Source organism: Schistocerca nitens, chromosome 1 (genome assembly GCF_023898315.1).
Source record: "Schistocerca nitens isolate TAMUIC-IGC-003100 chromosome 1, iqSchNite1.1, whole genome shotgun sequence".
In the NCBI taxonomy this organism is placed as follows: Eukaryota; Metazoa; Arthropoda; class Insecta; order Orthoptera; family Acrididae; genus Schistocerca; species Schistocerca nitens.
In genome coordinates, this window is record NC_064614.1 from 416340296 (window position 1) to 416349235 (window position 8940).

The window sequence follows — 8940 nt, forward strand, 5'->3', positions numbered from 1 at the left end:
TGTGCAGTGACTGATAGTGAGATATGAGTGAACAATGTGGCATTACATTATTTAATAAGTTATTTGTAAAAAAAGTATTGTATACCAGGAGTAAATCTAATGATTGTCTCTAACTAGAAGTCTGTAAATATATGTGTATACGAATTAGCTTATTTTAAATTGATCTAAATTTGTAAATACTTTAACATGTCTTATATCCTTGTAAAAAGAGATCTATGGATTAATAAAGCTACTACTGCTACTATTTTTATCAATATATTTTGTAATATCGATCCATTACCATAAAAATTAGTAATCACAATTGTCAATTTAAATGATCTAAAAACAAATTTACACTAAATATAATATTGATATGCTTCAGTTTTCTTGTAAACAAAATTTCTGCCTACATTTTTAATTCTTCTAATTTCACGTCAATAATGAATTCGATTTTATAAAGTAATAGGAATCTACTATTTTTCATATTGTCAAAATTTGCAACCAATCTGAAAATAAATTCAATGAAGACAGTTATATTAATACAAATTTGAACCATATACTGTTGTAGAAAGTAATGGAAGTAGGGTTAGTAACATATATCCTAATATCTGGTGCAATGCACATGAGATAGAGTTTAGCATCTGCTGAGTTTGCTAGATGTTCTCTCTGATCAGCTGTTCTTTTTATGGCTCAAACAAGCTGCATGATGTATTTTTGAAAAGTGTGAAATATGTAATGGTAAGTTGTGTTTCAAGTGCATGCAAATAAAAGACGAAAATGTTAAAAAGGACCACAATGTTCCAGCAACTTGTCATGTAAACGAACCCATAACAAATTCTTTCAATAGGTTATAGCCTACTGAAACAATTTGTTCTGCTGTTTGTTCAGAAATAAAGGAAGCTGCCCTGACACTGAAAACATCTTTGCAAAATAAGTATAATTTATCAGCAAATTCTTACATATTTAGTATTTATATTTATAAATATTTTCACATTTATTTAAAAGTTCTCTATACTGTGAGACAACGAAATAATGAACGTTTGAATTAATCATAATATACGGTCAGTTAAGTAAGGGATTGCATTATAAACTGAACACTATTGTTTACTATATAATACACACATCAAAAAAGTTTTGCATCACCTCGGTTCCCAGAACTCTTGCAGATAGACAATGAATGTGGATATAGTATCACAGACACAGTCCCTTTGACTGTTTCGAGATGTCACTAACCCCGCTCAAAAATGTAAACAACGATACATGAACAGTGCCTATTAGACAGATGGGGTCCGACAGCTGATCAGTTCCAGTCATTCCACCAGGAAGGAGGTACATGGCTCATGTTGTCTGTAGTTCATCCAAGCCTAGATGGTCAATACCGTGGTTTGATCATACCCACATTATTACTTTGTGCCAGGAAGTGCTCTCAACAAGGGAAGTGTCCAGGTGCCTCGGAGGGAACCATAGCAATGTTGTTCAGACATAGAGGAGATACAGAGAGACAGGAACAGTCGATGGCATGCCTCGCTCAGGCCACCGAAGGACTACTACTGCAGTGGATGACTGCTACCTACGGATTATGGCTCGGAGGAACCCTGACAGAAACGCCACCATGTTGAATACTGCTTCTTGTGCAGCCACAGGACATCATGTTAGAACTCAAACTGTGTGCAACAGGCTGCATGATGCGCAACTTCACTCCCAACGCCCACCAACATCCATGGCGAGTTCCAGCTTTACAACCACGACACCATGCAGCGTGGTACAGATGAGCCCAACAACATGCCGAATGGACAGCTCAGGATTGGTGTCATGTTCTCTTCACTGATGAGTGTCGCATATGCCTTCAACCAGACAATCATTGGGGATGTGTTTGGAGGCAACCCAGTCAGGCTGAACGCCTGAAACACACTGTCCACAGAGTGCATCAAAGTGGAGATTGCCTGCTGTTTTGGGGTGGCATTATGGAGGGCTGACATACACCGCTGTTGGTCATGGAAGGTGCCGTAATGGCTGCACGATATGTGAATGCCATCCTCTGACCGGTAGTGCAACCATATCAGCAGCATATTGGCGAGGCATTCGTCTTCATGGACGATAATTCACGCCCCCATTGTGCGCATCTTGTGGTCAGCATGTTCTCCAAATATGAATCCTATCGAACATGCATGGGATAGATTGAAAAGGGCTGTTTATTGGTGACATGACCCACCAACCGCTGTGAGTGATCTACGCCAAATCACCGTTGAGGAGTGGGACAAAAGACCAACAGTGCCTTGATGAACTTGTGGATTGTATGCCATGACGAATACAGGATGCATCAATGCAACAGGACGTGCTACTGGTTATTAGAAATAGCGTCGTGTACAGCAATCTGGACCACCACCTCTGAAGGTCTCGCTGTATGGTGGTACAACATGCAATGTGTGGTTTTCATGAGCAATAAAAAGGTCAGAAATGATGTTTATGTTGATCTCTATTCCAATTTTCTGTACAGGTTCCGGAACTCTCAGAACTGAGGTGATGCAAAACTTTTTTTGATGTATGTAGTAGGAAATTTGAAACTTTTAGGTCCGAGATGTAGTTAAGAAATTATTCAGAACAAGGTAGCAGAAAACTTCTATAGTTCATTGAATATGGGAGCCGACACTCAGGGGCATGTGTCATGTCTCAGCAACCTCACCACCTGCCCTCACAAATCCCATTTGCCATTTCCACATCGGCTGAGAAAGAGTGCTCATTTCAGATTGAGAGAGCTGACTGAGAGCAGCAATCTGGACCTGGTCTATCACATTTCAGATTGAGTCTTAAGTTTACCCCAGCAATACCCAGTGTCACAAGCCACATGGTCCCCTCATGCAAATGTATCAGTTCTCTTGACATAGGACCATTGTTGCAACTGTCTGCCACCTAACTCGTCAGTCAACAGCTCTTTTGTAAGGAAACAAGTACACACATGATGAACGTTCTCTTCACTGAATGTGGAAACCTGAAGCACTCTCATTCGATCTCAATAGTACAAGGCATTACAAATATTTGCCTATGGCTGCATCCAAGTCAGTTCAGTCAGGTTGGAGCCTTGACAGTATTTGCTTGCGTGTACATGCACTCCAGAGCAGCAATGTGACTCCACCCAATCGATGTCCATCCCAGCAGGCTGCCAGAAGCAATGATACTAACACCATCCAATGGGCTAGGAAACAAGCACACTGTGCCTCCTGACACAAGTCAGTGGTGACCACTGACAGTGACACCAATTCATGAAGGCATTGTCCACAATCCTGAATGAGGGACCAATCTTTCATCTTGTAATCCAATGAACTCCCATGGCCACACCCACTTTCACCCACTGATGCTCATGCCGTGTCAGCACCATACACTGATACAATCAACTATTGTCTGAACACACTGTTTAAACTATCTTGTCGGCCAATTGGGCCTTCTGGGGCCTCTACCCTTGTCGGATACCCCCCCCCCCCCCCAAACCTCTCCCATGGGCAAAACTCTTAACAGTCCTCCCTCACCCCATTGCAGTGGCCATGATTCGGATTCAGGTGCCTACCTCCCAGGCAAAGCCATACCTGGTGATGCCATGGATCAGGACATGGGTCCCCCTCCTGACCCCCTCTCAGAATCCACCACCACCAGAGAAGAAGATAACAACTCCTATCGTGGCTTACAACCCCATGGATTAAATTAAATTAAATTAAACATTGAACTGCAATGCCCTATTACAGGCCAACTGTTTACCAGAAAGACCATGTCAATTACCTGCTTGACCCAAAGGATGACTACCTTATAGTCCTCAACTTTGTGAAGTCGAGGGCAATGATTTGCTACACACATCTCGCTTCTGGCAACAGAAAAAAAAAACCGCCATAAAGACCTCCCACCCGAAGTTACAGAAACAGATATTAGGGATGAATTACTCCATCTCAAATTCCTTGAACCTTTGGTCCATCAATACGAGAGGGACCTTGAGACTCGGAAGTTAATCCCTTTGCCTACACATGTTGTCTTTCTTATCAGGAGAAAAGAAGTTGAATGTGCTTACCAAATCAGGTATCTCCTGTACACCAAGATCCATACTAAATCATGTGAGGACTGCAGTTGCCCATCCATCTCTCATAGGTGTCAACATCTGTGATATGGCAGTAATTACTGCTCACTGCATTTCTGGTGTGTCAAGTGTGCTGGCCTATATGCATTGTAGGACAGCAAACGCCTGGTCTCAGAAAAACACACCTGCAACTATTGTTTGGGCACCTCTCATGAATCCCACCATCTAGCCTCCTGGAAGATTTGTCCTGTATACCAGAAGGCAATGAAGTCTTCCTCCTTTCCAAGCACAAATCAGTCACTTTGGGACTGCACCCATTTAAATGGACAACCGTCAAACCTCAGACACTCAGGAAACTGACACATGGGGCCCCTCCACCTCCATCCCCTACGTCCACCTCTGATATTACAGCTCAGTCTTCTCCTGCTCATCCATCTCCTGTGACAAATACCAATGCCCACCAAACAGAAACGCCATCTGCAGCCACCTTACACTGATCTGTTATAGTGCCCCAACCCTCCATTGCAGCACCTTCTCCACCTGTCGCAACACCCATCCCAGCCTGCCAAACGGTCAACCAGGTCACCCATGATATGTCCCCAAATGGCAGAGACAGATGTTTCATTTTGGAATGGCATGCAAGGGATCCTCCAGGTCATCTCTCTGTTCACCAACCCCACGTCAGGGCTGTCATTCATGAAATAGCTCAGAAGATCCATCAGTCAGAGAATGGGCTTGAAAAGGTCATCACCCTCGTTGAAGGGCTCAGGTTTTGTAACAATGTGAATTGGCCAGCACGCAACCACCAGCTCCCTTAGGATCTTGTCATCTGTATTTTTAATGCTAATGGCATTAAACAGATACAAACTGAACTGAACACCTTCCTCTATTACCACCATGTGGATATTTTACTTGTTTCAGAAACGAATCTCAAACCAGCTGGCGATTTTCATCTGGGCAACATGGTCTGCTATTACACAGACCAGCTCCATCGCCATTGTGGGGGCATGGCAGTGTTTCTAGATGAGACACTCATCAACAAGCATAAGGCTCTCCAACCACTGGAACATATAGAGGCCGTGGCAGTCACTGTTTCTACGCACCTTGGAGGTATCACATTTGCTGCAGCGTGTTTGAGCCCTAACCTGCCACTTCTTGAAGTGGACATCTGTGCATTGACATTGTATGACAGACTCACCATTGGGGCTGACCTCAGTGCCAAGCATCCAACTCATTCATCTCCTGTGACAAATACCAATGCCCACCAAACAGAAACGCCATCTGCAGCCACCTTACACTGATCTGTTATAGTGCCCCAACCCTCCATTGCAGCACCTTCTCCACCTGTCGCAACACCCATCCCAGCCTGCCAAACGGTCAACATTCTCACTCACATCATTAATCCAAGGGCAGACTCCTCCTCAAACTGGAAGATACTCTGGCACTGTCTATCTGTGACTCCCACAATCCCATGCATATACCAATTCACTCTGATAGCCCCAAACTGGAAACACTCCACGAACTGACCCCTGACCAAGACCTGGTGCTCCTGCACCTTACCGAAGTAGCTCTGCCCTTAGATGTCCATTCTACCTTGAACATAATGGACTAGGTCAAATTTGCTAGGATCCTCAAAAACACCACCTGGCAAAACCTCAACCTGAAGGCACCTGCCAATCTGTTTAGCACTGTTGATTATCTAACGACAAAAATCTAGAAGGAAATGAAAGCCTCTACTTCCATTATACCTAGAGCTTTAACCCCACTGGATGGCTTGCCTCCCCTATTGTGTGAACTGAAAATCCAGAACAGCTGCTACTGGCAGTGGTGGAAATAGTTTCATGACCCTCAGAATAAGCATTGCATGAGGCATCTCCAATGAGAATTCTGTCATCGCCTCACTGATTGGTAAATGGAATAAGGAGAGGATAGATGTCCACCTTCTCCTACAACATAAGATGGAAAGACCACCCACCCCATCTGCATGGTGGATGGGTTAAATTATGATACCCTCCATGTGGTGGAAACTCTGGCCGATGCATCTGAGGCCCAAAATCAATTGCTTGTCCAGGACCTCACTCTTGGTGTACTCTGGGATGATCATAATATTCTGGTGGCCATTGCTGCTTTTAGTAACAGGCATCCTTTCACTGCCACTCACTTTATGTCTTCAGCAGAAATCTAGTGGACCCTCTGGTGGAAGCATGGACAACTGGCTGCTGGATTGGTTGGCATTCTGTATACCATAGCGAAGGTCCTGGAAGGAATCTTTGATACTTCACCGCAATTCCCAACCTCTGGCAATGGCTGGGGCAATCTGTCCAGAACTGTTCAATTTCGCTTCCCACCTGTCGGCCAAACTAAAAGTTCTTAGGATCACAGGACACATACGCAAGTTCTTTAACTCCACTACATTGACGCCAGCAGTTTTCCTGGACCTGCAATACACTTATGACAGGACTCGGCAGAGCAATCTTGTGTGCAAAATGCTGACGCCGACGACCATCCCAGACATTTATGTCAAGATTGTTGATGATTTCCTCCACAATAGGGATTTCTTGGCTACTCAGCATATGTCACATTTCGATGGGTACCACTCAGGGATCTGTGTTGTCTCCCACCCTCTTTAACATTTATGTTAATATATGCCAGTCATCCCATACAGCCAACTTCAACAATACATGACGATATGGTGCTCTATATGATTGGCTTCAACACCGACCAGCTCACTGTTCATCTCCAGAAGCAGGTGGATGCAAGTCATCTGGTGCCATTCAGACATGATAGCCCTCAATGCTACAAAAACTACAGTGGCCTACTTCACCAAACGGTGTCCTACCCTCCGCCACAATATCACTATTGCAGTCGTCTGGGCCCATGGTCCTCAGCTACCGAATATGTAGGAGTCCAAATGGATAACAAATTGCTCTTCCACCACCGTGCGGTATACGTCATTCAAAAGAGGCAGAAGCTGATAAAACCATTGTACCCAGTGTTTAAACAGCAGGGGATTGAACTCAGACACTGTGCTATGACTGTACCATACGTTAGTCCACCCTTCCCTATAGCTCCACTGCATGGGCTACGATTTGTACCTCCCAGATGCAGAACCTTCAGCGCCTGCAGAATAAGGTGCTTTGGTGGAGCCTGCATGCTCCTTCTTTCATGAGGATTGTTATCCTCCACGAGGAGACAAACATGGTAACTCTAAAGACGTCCTTCCGAGAGAAGACAAGCCGTCTCTATGACAAAGTGGACACCCTGCATGACATAGACTCCCTGTATGACACAGTCAATGACTTACAACACAATGGCACCACGACTGCTCGCGCTTGACCGCCACCCTGTTCCTCTTACCATCCTCGAGGACTTAGATTCGGACCATGGCTAATGATAGCCCTGGTACGGACACCAATAATGTGGTAGTATTGATATGGCCACTCATTACGTGAAATCTATGGTATGACCCCCACTATCACTACCTACGTAGTTGTCTCACCTCTGCCAGCAACCTTGAACTTCAGTCATTGGAGGGTAGTACGGGACTTCAATCCCCAGCACCACATGTTCAGTGTGCACTCGAACGATGTCATTAAAATGATGTTATTGTAAGATAAAACATTGTACCCCTACACCAAGAGAGTAAGACCTCTATGCACTGGTGACACTGTTCGGATGTGCCGGCCACATGCTCTACTGGTTGTTGTGCCTGTCAGGGCCTGCGTCGCCGGTGCTGCAAGTGGCATCGCCACTGCATACAGGTGTTGCGGAGATTTATGTCTACCGAGTAATTCGTTGAATACAATGACGAACTACAACAGGGAATTCTCCGTGCAGTGCACATTTGATAGAAATTTTCCTTGATCCACAGCTTACGAAATTCATACACAGATTTAAGATACTCAGAAACAACTGCATGAAGACTGAAAAGGAACTGAGTTGGACTTTTCATTGTACTCGTGTGTTTTGAGACTTTATACCACTGATGTTGCTAAACGGTTGGTCGCCTATAACAATGGTGTCCGGATATTTAAACATGTGGACGATTTCATCAGTGATGTTTTGGTGCAAAGTGCTTGATATGGCATTCAGAATGAGAAGGTGTTCAATGTAGAATTTGAAGTTCCGAACGAGGAATTAGAGAATGTATGGAAAAGTATATTCTGTTAAAAGGGAATTCTGGTCAAGTGCATTGTGTACTAGGTGGACAGTGGTGATCGTTCATTCAGAATGGAAGTTCGGAAGCATATTCCTTCTTGCATTTAACTACTGGCCATTAAAATTGCTGCACCAAGAAGAAATGCAGATGATAAACGGGTATTCTTTGGACAAATATATTATACTAGAACTGACATGTGATTACATTTTCACGCAATTTGGGTGCATAGATCCTGAGAAATCAGTACCCAGAACAACCACCTCTGGCCGTAATAACGGCCTTGATATGCCTGGTCATTGAGTCAAGCAGAGCTTAGATGGCGTGTACAGGTACAGCTGCCCATGCAGCTTTCAACACGATACCACAGTTCATCAAGACTAGTGACTGTCGTATTGTGACAAGCCAGTTGCTCGACCACCATTGACCAGACATTTTCAATTGGTGAGAGAGATGGAGAATGTGCTGGCCAGGGTAGCAGTCGAACATTTTCTGTATCCAGAAAGGCCCGTACAGGACCTGCAACATGCGGTCATGCATTATCCTGCTGAAATGTAGGGTTTCGCAGGGATCGAATGAAGGGTAGAGCCACGGGTCGTAACACATCTCAAATATAACGTCCACTGTTCCAATGGCACCCCATACCATCACGCCGGGTGATACGCCAGTATGGCGATGACGAATACACGCTTCCAATGTGCGTTCACCGCAATGTCGCCAAACACGGATGCGACCATCACGATGC